The following is a 12,268-nucleotide window of genomic DNA, read 5'->3' on the forward strand; positions in this document are numbered from 1 at the left end:
CAAACTAAGCACACATTGCTGATCTCAGTCATTACGAGCAGACGATCAGTCACTACGCCGAGTATGGTGGAAACGTGCGACTGAAATTGGGTACTTTGGCAATCGTTTGGCACTGAAAATCTCAGAATATTGAATTCTCTAACTATTTCCAAAATTAAATGTTTTTAGCATTTAACTTCAACTACCATTTCTTGTTCCAAGGCTGTTAATTCCTGTCTTGTCGCCGTAATCAGGTTAGAAACCTTTCGCGTAAATCGGTTGAATACAATAAAGCCCTACAAATGCACTGTGTATTTATACATTTGTATGCATAGATATGATAACACTTATTACCATATCTATGTTTGTATATCTTGCTATTTCATGACTTTTGTCTACTTAGTATATTTTTATTATATTTTTAAACAATTAAAAACTGAAAAATAATTTTCAAATTACAGGGCATAAAACTGATCAGTAAAATTCAGTATTTTAAAAATTGATCAGTGTAACTCAGTATTTACAGAATTTAGTCAGTGAAGTCAGTTTTTTCCACAAATTTATTAAATAATTAATTTAACAAAAAAAGCACTTTTTTCATTTTCTTATTAACTTTAGAAAATGCCAAAAAAAAGCTTGAATTTGCCTATATAGCAACACATTTTCGCCAACCTGATTGCTTTACTTAATAAAAATCGTTTGCTGTTCTTTTATTGAATGGGGATAATCTAGTTTTATGGCAAACCTAGCTTTTTTTCTTCCTTTGAAATTGGTTATATTCCTTGAGACATTTTCCTATTTTTGTCCAAAGTATTTGCGGTAAAATGAAGATAATTAAAGAGCAATGTAAGGTTATATGACAACTACATTTATGTACAATTTTTAAATTGGTATCTTTATTTGTTGTTTTAACTTTCACCATAAGTTCTTGCAGTATAAGTGAACTTACACCCTGTCCCAAAAATATAGACACAAGCAAAAAATACAATTCACAGTAAAATTATGAATGGGATGAGTTTTACTTCATATGTGTATAATAATAAACAGTATGTGTAGCACAAGTTAGTAATAATTTATAAGAAAATAACATGAGTTGAAATTATTTAGAAAAACAGAAAATAGGGTGTCCCATAATTATTGGCACTTTCTAATTAATAAATTTTGTTTGAGGTTGAGAAACACATGAAATTGTGATTATGTTACTTGTAATTACTTCAAACACAGTTTTCTATCGAAAATATCAAGTTTTTCATTACCTATGGGGGGGTAGGGGGAGTTTATAGTGGTTCATACTATACTTGCTCTATCACTCATTTAAGGTCTTTGGTCGAAAAATATTGGCTCCCGTTTTTATATAATTTTCTTGCTAGATGTTCCCACACCTTTTCCATTGGATTTAAATATGAATTAAGCAATAGCCAGTCCATGCGACATATTTCTCATGTTGAACTACATATTTGTTGTGTTAGGCACATACTAAATATACATGAATATAAATTTAACTACATGAATATAAATTTAACTGACATGATTTAAGAAGCGAACAAAGAAGTTTTTCTAGTAGACAGCAAGATGTACAATCAGCAATGACTTCGGATGACTTTGAATTCAATGGACAAACATTTTTGGCAATTTGTAGCAAGAAAATGAATTCCCACGACCACCAGCAAATATAAGTGGGCCATTTTATTCTAATGCAGGATTTTCTGGGAGGATCACTCTGTGTATTTCAGCAACACAAAGCGCCTCATATGTCTAACTCGGCAAATATGTAGTTCAACATTAATAATATCAATATCGTGGACTGGCAACTTAAAAAAACTCCAAACTTAAATCCAATGTGAAACGTGGGGCAACATCTAGCACCAAAATTATATGAAACTGGAAGCCAATATTTTTTGACACAGGAACTTAAATGAGCGATAGAGCAAGCATAGTATGAACCATTGTAAACTCTCCCCATAAGTAATGTAAAATTTGATACTTATGGAAAACCGTGTGTTTGAAGAAACAAGAGGTAATGGAAACACTGTTTAATATTAAGATTTGTTACTGCATTTCTCAACCTGAAATATGATTTATAAATTAAAAAGTGTCTATAATTATTTTGGACACTCTTTTTTTCTAGTTTTCTTAATAAATTAAACACATGTTTTTTTTTCAAAGTAAATTACCCTATTGTGTTTCACATACTGTTTATTATTATACACATATGCGATGAAAATCTCTCCACTAGTATTTTTACTGTTAACTGTATTTTATGCTCGTGTCTATATTTTTGGAATGGGGTGCAGTTTCTGTCCATGTGAAAATATTTACTTATTAGCAATTAAACAATCTTCTAAATGTGTTCTGTGTGTTACTAAAAGCTTTTTTTAAACTAAAAATTAACAGGGTTAAATATACAATTTTTATACATTTTTTTTACTGCTTTCAGAAGTTTTAAAATTGTTTTCCAGTGAGTTTTCAAAGAAAAAAACAAGTTAATGAAAAACTGCTCTTAATCACATAATAATAATTTGAACAGTTGCAAGATCTTTTAACTCATTTTCCTAGTTTCAGAAAAGTTTTATTCATTATACAGTAAGTATATGAATTAAACTCACAACTTTCAGCCAAAATTTACCAAATTAGCTTTACATTATGTTGCTGCAAATTATAAATACAGTTAGCATCTATTTCACTAAGTATATGATACTATTTTTTGTTACGCCAGAGTTTGTTAAAGTTCTAAAATTTAGTCAGTATTGGTCAGTAAAGTCATTATTTTTGACTCACCAAACAGTTTTACCCCCTAAATTAGTTCAAATCTTCAAAATTTTGTTAATTTTTGTAGGATCTTACAAATTATTGTGATCGGCAGGAAGATCAACAAATAATTGAACACAAATAATAGGATTTTGTTTTAAATGTGAGGCAGAAATCCCACTTACCGTACAGTGGCGGCCTTTCAAGTGTGTACTTAAAATCAACTCTTATACCAAGGGTAGTAATATTTTCTTCTGCTGAGGGAAGAGAAGGCAGATCAAGCAGGGCCTGATTACCGCATAGCTCGCCTGGGCATGGCTTCCTCCTAAGGGCCCCCAAATTTTTCAAAAACTTATGCGCAGCATTAAAAAAAAAAATATTTTCCTGAAAATAACAAAAATTAAAGATTTATTAATTGAAGACATATACCTCTTATAAATATTGCTAAACATTATTTTAATGACATTTTGTGTTGACTCAAAGTGTTAGAATACGGAGGGGGGGGGGGATGAGGGCTCCAAAGCATTGTGGGCCTTGGGCCTCACTTTCACTTAGTCAAACCCTGAGATCAAGACTTCATATGTCACTAATATCGAATGTTGGGGAACATATTTTAAGTGGACGCTCTAACTCTTCTTAGAGGTTCTCGATTTGGTAGTCCATTTGATTAATCTCATTGTCTATCTACAGAACCGATAGAGACAGCAAATTTGCGACCCCTACAAAAACTTTAACTTTAAAAAAAAAATTGACCCTTTTACTGAATTCTATACTGTATACTAGACTTTTACACAAAATTTCTTTTGAAAAATGAACTGCTTTTAACTCCATTTCTCAAGTCTTTAAAACTTTATGCGAAAGCATCATTTCTTACCGTGACAGGCAGAATCCAGAATAGAAAAATTCAGATATAGTACTATGTAATTAAAAATAAGTCTTATAAAATAAGATTTTTTCCCTAAAAAATTCACAAAAACGTTTACTTAGAAAAATAAAATCCAAACAATGCTCCTCTCCCCCATCCCCTCCACAAATTAAGGACCGAAAAAAGAAGGCGTTGTTATCCTTAAAAACACCCTAAATCTGCCACAGTGTAGAAAGCACATTATCATGCAAAATTATTCAGTAAAGCCACTACGTAGAGTTTATTTAGCAGAAATTTCAATTTCACCTAGCTCCTTACCAGAAACGAACTCGCAGCAAAACTCTACCTTTGTGAACTACATTTTGTTGGATTTATACTATGGTAGTAGAGGCGTTTCCAGACATATGCAAACCCTGATCCAGTCATTAAGCTTGTTCACATGGCGCTCTTGTAATCTGCTTACAATCCTTATACCACCTCATTCTGTTTTTTCTTTAGGGTAATATACGGGGATCTATGTCCTCCTGCTCTCAACTAGACTTTTTCGAGTTTTCTATACAAAATGAAATTTACCAAGTTTCTTTTCGGCTCTGGGTAAAAATACTTTCCGAAACATTACCGCTTTTCAGATGTGAACAGGGGGGGTAGCAACTGTTTTGTTTCTTCAAAGCATACGGGTCATAAAACGTGTCTTGTGAACGAGGCTAAAGAATATGAACTCAAGAGCAGACACCTAGCAGAGGATGTTAGGGGTGCTATTTCAGTCACTACCATAAAACTGATTTTTTTGCACGCCACGCGACATTTTATTGCTAAATTTCGAAGACTTATCGCTTCTTCTGCAATATGTTTTGTATAAATATACTTTAACATACTAAGTTCATCAATGATCGCCAATAAATTATAAATAGGATTGCAAAGGTTATCATGTGACAAATAAGGATCTGACAGAGCTTTTCTCATGGTTCCGAAAGAAATTCATTCTCTCTATTAGACTTCTTCTGGGGGGTGAATTGTGAGTCATTACTCAACAGTCTTTGAGGCAAGCTAACAGGAAACAGCCAGTAAAATATGAAACGGTTAATAGCGACATTCAATAAAAAAGAACAATTAAAAAGATTAAAAGGAAATTGATTGTATAACTTTTAAAAACTAATAAAACATGACCACCTGTAAAGCGCGCAGATAGCCAAAGCTCCGAGAAAAAAAGCACGCGCATTGTTTATTCCGTCAAGAAAATCATTTTTATTTGGATCGTACCAGTCCCCAAAAAATTGCAAATTACTGACTTGATGACTATTCTCATCTGTCACACTTTACCACATTAACCTTTGAATTTTTTTGTTATGTCTGTATAACGTTAAAATATAATAATATATTGAATTTTTTTAAGCGTAACGTGATTGAAGATAAACACGGTTATTAAAATAACTCCCTGTAGAAGTGCCTGAAAGTAACTTGATTGGTGTACATTACAAAATTCTGAGGTTTTCTCTTTACATCAAAGAGTACAACGTTTTGATTAAAACACTTTCCTCCAGGGTCACCTAGAAGTGCAAGTAATGTCCAAATACACATCAGTACTTTTCGGGCATCCGACACGATCTTTCGTAACCCCGTTGCAAACCCATAAATTTGCGCAATATGTAAACTAGTCAAAAGGTTCGAGTATCAAAATATTACATTGCCAGTCACAAAAAACTTACGGTACTCTTACCCTCTACATTACTGTTTACCCTTTTAATGTTACAAGTTCGATCGAGGGTAGTTACAAATTAATGAAAAAAAATTCAGCGAATAAAAATTAAAGTATTATTCTGCCGTGTGCAGGTAAACAGCAGTATCTGCAAAAATGAGTTATCGAGATATTTGAAGAAACGCGTTTTTGATTTCCCACAAACATCAATAAAATATTGAAATTTGATTCTATATGTTTACATCGAAATATTTTTTGGGAACTCTGTTCCATTTTGATTTTGCAAACAAGATTTTGATTAAAGCGGATACTGCCGTTTACCTGCTCTTCGCACTAGTAATTTTCATACACTTTTAACTGGCTATTAGCAGTAACTGCACAATATACTATTGAATGACCAATAATTATAGATTCGACATAATACGGTACGGAGTAGATACATTATTACGAAGCATATTTATTGAAAAGTGTGAATAATATATTTTATTTTAAAACACAAACAAATACCGTGTATACACTTGACATAAATTTAATATAAATAAATTAAATGTAACTTCAAAATAAATGAAAATTTTTTTTACTTTTTTACTCAAATGTAAATAAATGTCATTATATATATATATATATATATTTATTTTAAAAAAAGATATAACTGAGATATGTATCAGACGAAATGACCTACATCCACTTGATGTAAATTTAACGCAATAACATTTACGTACCAACCCAGATACAGATACTTGCTAATTTAAACAGTCCTTGCTTTATATAGTAAAAAAAATCAGTAGATTTTTTTTATTTTATTTTATTTTTTATTATTATTTTTTTTTTACGCATTTTGAGCATTGGACAACGAATAGTCGACAAGGCATATATTTTGGTTGCTTACAGCATTATCGAAAACTCTTTTATGTTGCTGTGTTGTAACTTGGCAAATGGAAGATAATTCAGGCATATGAAAAGAAATGCTTCGACTGGTAACAATGACTCTCATCGAACAACCAAATATGCAGCGGCTTAGTAATATATATTGTGAAAAATATCGTCTGCTACAAAACAAAACAAATGGAACAAAATCGTTCTGTTGCTACAGGTTTATTTATCGTCTGCCAAGTATTTTGCTTGTGTTTACTCGTTTGTTATCTTTTATAACTGTATATTAGCATGAACTAATTTTGTTTTATTGTTTTATAGAACACGAATCAAGGGATATTTTAAAAAAAATGTCTGAGGCCTGTGAAATTACAAAACGTTTTCTTCGACTTCTTTTGAAATAAAGTATTTTTACAAATTCTGTAAATAGTAATTATTTTTATGATTAATTTGTCGTAATCTAGCTAAATTTGGCGTTTATTAAATTATCTTTCATCTAAAATTATTGTAGTAACGTAACCTGTAAATAGTTTCTTGTAATGAATATACAGACCCCGTACATTCGGCCGAAGTATATGGTCCCCTCATTTCTGAATGATAAAATTTGTGAATGGAAAGAAATAAAATAACGGTCTACGGTTTTCTGGAATATTGTGGAAACTTTTCGATGTGTATAAATAAGCCGCGCCAAATGATAAAAAGTCAGTTTCGAATGAGAATTTGTACTGAAAGTGTGCTCTGTTTATTGCGAGGCATTTCGCTGTGTTGTTTTTCGTATTTTGATGAAAATACGTGTGTAACCGTTGAGTTTACGGTGTTGATTGATATTTGCTTAATTGCTGATGATTAATTTAGCAGTTGTTAACGATCTTTCCTGTACATAATCAGTGGCGGATCATGTGATTGTGAGGACCCAGGCGCAGCCTGATCCTGAGGCCCTCACAACAAAAACGATAGAGTCTTACTAATATTAATAATGCTGGAAATCATAACATTTTTTATTTTTTGAATAAACGAATAAGCTTTGGGGGGGGGGGACAGTTACATTCTTATTTAAAAAGGAAAAAAACGACATTTCTGACCCCCCCCCCCCCAAAAAAAAAAAATTACAGTGAAAATTTTTGCCTCCTATATTTGTACGTAATTTAGTCAGTACAGGGGGAGAGATCCTCCGAGCCCCGCTTTCTGGCATTTACAGGGGTCGGAGTGGTGATTTCAAAAATTTTAGGATACAATTTTAATAAAATTTTAGGACAACAGATATCAAGTTTTTTTTTAAACTTAAACGTAATGTATAAGCTTGATTTTCGCAGTGGATGATAAAACGTTTCAAATTCAATCTTGAAAATTACAATACAATGCATTCAATCTTTTATTCTTTAACACAGTGACCAGTATGAAATAAAAATAAATGTACATATGTCCAATTGCTTCTTTACTTGCTTTGTTGTTGTTGAAAAAATGTCCTTAATAAGGAGGGTTTAAAAGCAGAATGCAAGTCCAAAACTTATTGCATTTTTCTTTTTATCAGATAATCTGATACCTTTTGGTACCTCAAAATCATCAAAAATACTCCTGTAAATTCCAGATAAATCATTTAAAGACGCAAATGAATAATTGTTTTTTATGGCAACTAAAACTATAAGAAAACCACCGCTTACGAAATTTTATCTTGGAGTGAAATTGAAACAAAAGCTTTGGATTGCTTCATTATAAACAATATGTTTTCAGTAAAAGACAAAGATCATGGAATTTAAAATACGGCTTGATTTTTCAAACTACTTGTCAACCTCTTATGTCTCGCCGCATCAGCATGAGACAATACCTGTGAAAATAAAATGCTTTAAATTCATCCCTGTCTGCATGGCACCATGTGCTAATTTTGCATCTATTTCTCTCTGCCTTTTCAACCACAGGGAAGAGAATTTCGTCTCCCATGGCATTTAAATAAAACAAACTGTTATTCACATTTTTAAAACAAAAAGTTAGTGACTAAATTTAAAAATTATATGTGAAAGAAATAATCCAACTTCACTGAACAGAAACACAAATAAAAGCAAACTGAGTCTTTGTATTGGAAGAACAAGCTAATGCTCAGACTACAACGCAAGATAAGCATTATTAAAATAAATATTACTTCCCACTTGGGGACAAACCATTTAACTTTTGTTCTAAATAAGTTTTTTGAACCAAGTGCTTACATTTGGGTTCTTATTTTGTTGTATAGCTTTTTTGTAGAAGAGGAATGACTGCAAGATTTAGAAAGTATAGATAAAACAGTTTTGTATTGAGCATTTGTTTTTGTTAACTGCATCCCCCCCCCCTTCTCTAGAAAAAAAAGTAGCAGCATCATAGGGTTTTCTCTTTCTTAAAAAAAAAAAAAAAAAAAAAAAAAAAAAATTCTTAAGGTCTACGAAGTTTATCTTGTCTTAAAATACAGGCATATCAGCATGAAAAGTTTCATTTTTCTGCACAAATAGGGAATATAGTTTGAACATTATAGAAATTTTAGGAATTTTAGCACAATTCCTAACCCTGGGCATTTAGCAAAATCCCAGCTTTCCTCAGTTTACCAATGCAAGTATAATTCAGTTGTGCAATCAGAAAAAAGTCCAAGGAGGGCGATGCACTTAGCAAAAAGAAGAGAGAGAGAACTTGTAATCTGATAAGGAAGGAGGGGTCCGGGGGTTCTCCCCGGAAAATTTTTGAAACTTAGAAGGTTTAAAAACGCCATTTTAGACTTTCTTTGCTGATGTTTATGGCCAAAAAGGTGAAGTTGTCTCAGCGGAAAGTGGTAGAAATTGAAACCTTAAAAACGCGATTATAGGCCATTTTATTAACGTTAGAGTAAGGGATGGAGCCCAGGGAGTGCCCCCAATATTTTTTTTTTTTTTTTAAATAGATCGAAATCAATTCTCTGCCCCCCCCTTCCCAATTTCGAAATTGAACTTTCAAAAACACTATTGCAGACAAAATTTACATGATAAACAATTTTTACGGGAAAGAGGTGCTAGGGCTCTTCCATGAATTTTTTTTTTTCAAAATTATGGTCCTTAAAACTTCAGCAACATTTTATGTTCAGGGGCTATACCATTTTAATTTTTTCTAAGTGTAGTTTAAAAAATTTAATTTTTTTATGATATTAAAGAAAGTCTGTTCGGGGACCTTTGCTCGAGTATTTTCTGAAATTCAAAGAGTTCATCGGCTTTCGGAGTCCTGGGTGGTAATCCTAAGGCGTACGGTAAGAAGTGGGGTGATGAGGAGAAAAGTATAATGAGTTCGCGCGCGCGCTCAACTATGAACAAATCTAAGTGAAATTCTTACTCTCATATTTTACTTTTCTTGAAATTATTTATATACTTCTGAAATTCAAAATTCGTAATTTAATTTCCTTTAATGTTTGAAAATTCTGATTCTTCAGAAGTTTTCAAACAAATCTTAAAGCCTATGTTTTTTTTATATAATCATTACCATCATTTTTCTTTCTTTCTTTTTTTTTTTTTTTTTTTTTGAAGCAGTAAAACATGCTTTTTAGTACATGGCAAATGTTGATGTACACTTCTGAAAATAAAACTGAAACACTTCAATAGTTGGGGAGAAACTAACCTGGCAGCATTAAGAAAGCTACGCAGATCTTAATTATAGCATTACGACGCTGTCACGTTAGGTTTGCCGCAACTACAGTTTTTATATAAAACGTTTGTCTTTAATAAGTAAATCAATCTTAATGAAGTTGAAATTGTAAAATATATTACAACAAAGGGCACCAGTGAAAGAAGGAGAACACTCAAAATCAACTACTTTCGCAGCAGAGGCATTTAAAATTTTTATAGTAATTTTATAAAGCGTATTTGTAATGAATTGACAAATGGTTCTTTTCTCTGTAATGGAAATATAATTTAAAAAAGAATTAACAGTAGATTCTTTTTTTCAAAAGCAATACCTTTGAACAACTTTAATTGTAGCCCATTATATTTCAAAATTTATCATTTAACACCAAGATTGCAGCATAATTCTAAAAATAAAATAGTTATTAAAACATATTTAACTTATCTCAAAAGGAATGATGGTCTTGTCGTTGATTGAAGACACAGAGCAAAAGCACGAGCACGAGTGAATCCAAACAGCAAATGACGTTCTTCGTTCTTCCTCAGAAAAAAAAAAAAGAAAGAAAAAAAAAAATTCCCGCCTTTTCCAAACTGCTTATTTAGTTAAATACGTCATAAAACTATCTTGTTACGGGTTGGTCACTGATTGGAAAGTGGGAAATTCAGCAAAAAGTAAAGAAAGAAAACAGAGGAAAACTCAGCTGTGCCCTGTGCCCAGCGTGTGAAAACGACTTCGATCTGGACCCCCCACAGATCTGTCTCTTCTCCCTTCAGCATTCTAGATAAGGAAAGGGAGTATAATTGTTAGTCAAGAACAGTGACCATTCCAAGAGGTCGAGTTTTACAACCCATGTTGTAAATCCTGCTGCCTGCTCCCCTTATTTAGAAAAACACCGATTCGGGCATAATCGCACAAATGACGATTGGTATATTTTGAGGACTGATATAATACTGACACAAAATTGACGACTGGTTATCATTTCTTTGAGAAGAGGGATTGGGGGGTCTCACCCCACTCTACCCCCTCTCGACACTTCCTAGCTATATGGCTATTCCAATTAAAGCAAGTATCTTCATGTGTATATCAATAGTACTTTTTTGAAACAAGATGCATACTCCTAACTCAGACGAAGGCGACTTATAAGTGGTCAAAGAACTCAATGGAAAGGGAAAAGTTCTTCTGACAAGCAGGCCCGGATGTATAAATTTTGGGGCCCCCTGCAAAAACTCTGTAGGCCAGCAGTGTGTACATTCGTACCGTTAATAAGAACTTAGTGCTGTTTTTTTTACTTTTATTTATTATTATTTTTTCAATTTCTTGGTACATTGGGCCCTTTCAGGTCGTGTCCCCCCCCCCCTTGAACTGCGTGGTTTGCGGGTATGCAGGGCCTGCTGGCAAGACTAACTGTGCATTTTATCAGAGTAATTTTGTCGAGTATTTCACAAGGACAATTTTATGCTGAAATTGTGGGAAGAAAAAAGAAAATCCAAACTCTAGGGAAAATCCAAACAAAGGCCCCTGAAGCCAGGGGCCCCCTAAGACTCAGGGGGCCCTATTGGAAGCAATCAGCCCGCGCCTAAAATTCATGATTAAATATTAATTTTCATGAGTTTTGAACATTTTCCACTCAAAATTATAGCTTTCCACGACAAACTCTCAAAACAAAAATTTTGGTTTTGAGGATAGGCCAGTTCGCAGCTCCGAGGCCCCTTGCTTTTCTGGAGGCCCCAGCTAGCGCCTCATGCGCCTATGCGGTGATCCGCCACTGTACATAATGTAAATAAAGCTCCTGTGTTTTTCTCAAGAACTGTGTCGTCCTTTCAAGAAAGTGGAAGTCGCACCGGATCCGTTACAGTATGGTTATTTTCCCTAAATAATGGTTTTAAGCCTCTATTGCGCTGAAGGAAGCCCGAAGTTAAGTTTTTAAGAGGAGGTAATTCCTAATTTTGCCGAGTGATAAAATACGACCAGGCACGCATACTAACATCTAATGAGAAGCGAATAGGAAACATTTTTAAAAATCCAATATTGTGTCTAAATTTGCGAAAAAAGGAAATCTTTGACAGGACACACAATAACCTCCCATGGGGGCACTATTGTTTGCGCTTAGTTGAACTAAAAAAAAAAAAAGGCGAAAACGGTTTTTTGCGTCTTGGTGCAAGTTTTGGCAGCAATTCATTTATGTTCCTTTCTTCGGACAACGGTTATGGGCAAGTATAGAGCAGTAAATACATACTGCTGATTACTTACACAATCTAGCGATAATATCAGTTATACTGCTAATCACCATTGATTAAAAAAAAAATGCTTTTATTTAGCGGCAACCAAAAAAAAACACGTTTACACCATAAAACTAAAGTAATATAGATTTCAAAAAAGCAAAAAAAGATGAAAATGGAAAATTTTGCAGTTACTGCCGTTTACCCTCCCACAACAGAACGGTTACGGGCAAAAAATTTCAAAGATGCAAAACAATGAAAATCAAAAAATTTGCAGTT

Source organism: Uloborus diversus, chromosome 10, assembly GCF_026930045.1.
Source record: "Uloborus diversus isolate 005 chromosome 10, Udiv.v.3.1, whole genome shotgun sequence".
In the NCBI taxonomy this organism is placed as follows: Eukaryota; Metazoa; Arthropoda; class Arachnida; order Araneae; family Uloboridae; genus Uloborus; species Uloborus diversus.